A 1668-nucleotide genomic window follows, 5' to 3' on the forward strand; every position below is an offset into this window, starting at 1 on the left:
AGAATAAATTGACATCTTATGAAATATAGAACTAAGAATATTATGTAGTGAAGTAGTGAACCTCATACCTACGGTATTTAGATAGAATGCATTGATTTTATAATGATGTGTTTTTTTTTCTGTCATCGCCTTTTAGGACAGTAAAAATGCTTAGATTTTCTTCAACAATATCTTTTCTAATGGGAAAGTGAATCTAGTTGGTACTTTGGGGGGTTGAAAGTAAAAACTTCCAAGTAGTTTTTAAAAGCGCCGTGAAAAACAAAAGAAAAATTAAGGAAAAACGGGAATTTTAACGTTTTCGAAAAAATTGATTTTGGTTTTTGATGTAACTCTACAATAAATGAACATATATATATATATGACATTTTCGCTGGTTGTACAAGGCTCCTGATATATTGTTACAATAGCAGTTGAAATAATTAGGCACAATTTTTAGAGATTTAAAGATCGAATTTTGACAAAATTTATCAAATTTAAAATTGAATAATTATTTTGTAGTTAAAAATTTATAAAATGTTCAACTATCTAAGGATTGAAAATTTAAAACAAGATTCCACGTAAGTAGTTAATTCTGTTACCAAAAAATCTAAAAATTACAAATGCACAGTTTATTTGTATGGTCATTTTAAGTTCAAATTTGGACGAAATTACATATTAAAAAACCTAGAATAACTATTTTAGTTATTTTGTTGTTATTTTATAATATTATTCGTGGGTACTTCAAACTTCTAAAGTATGCTATTATATATCTATGATAGTATCACGATGTGTTATTGATGTATAACGCGTTATAAGTACCTAATGGATATTGTGATATGATTAATTTGGAATTTATTATAGGTACCTATTATAGGTCAATTTTTTTTTTAATACTATAGATAAGTATACAATAATATGTCTTATACCTAGGCTGACATACCGCCTCTGCTCGGAATCGTTTTTCTTATACAATGATATTATATAAGTAAGTTTCCTTAAAATTGATTTTTAACAACATAATGTATGTTAAGCTTAGTTTTAATTTGTATTAAGAGGACGCTACGTCGCTACCCATAGGTACCTACGTAAGTGCGTTTGTTGACTCAGTCTTACAAACTTACAACAATACAACATACCAAATTTTCATTCACTCGATTCAATAGTGTTCTGTTAGTTTACTTAGTTTTGATATTAGAGTGAATTGACCTATCGGGGTAAAGCATGATTGAGCATATTATACCTTTTTAGCAACACGATTGAACATAGAATATTTTATGCGATGTTGCCATACAGTGGCGCCGAACACGTACTTTTATGGGGTGGATCACCCTTGAATTTAATTATTGTGGTGGGTGTCGGGTAGTTGGTTCTTGTGTGGATGGATGTATAAATTGACACTCTAGTTTGTAAATCTTAGGAATCTTAAGAAGAATTATCCGTGACAGCAGATCAGTGGACAGTAGGATACTACGATGCGATAAACTAATTTTGATACTTTGCTCCACCTAATGAAATGCAAGTCGGCGCCACTGTTGCCACTGTTGCCACATTCACATGGCTGAAATTTTTTAATTTATTTTTTTCATATACCGGTTGATTCTTTTATCAAACAACACTCATTATTTCAAAAAGTGTAATTTTTTTTGTAAAATATTTTTTTACATTAGTTTCAAGTCGCTTATAAAGCAA

The sequence above is a fragment of the Acyrthosiphon pisum genome, chromosome X (assembly GCF_005508785.2).
Source record: "Acyrthosiphon pisum isolate AL4f chromosome X, pea_aphid_22Mar2018_4r6ur, whole genome shotgun sequence".
Lineage (NCBI taxonomy): Eukaryota > Metazoa > Arthropoda > Insecta > Hemiptera > Aphididae > Acyrthosiphon > Acyrthosiphon pisum.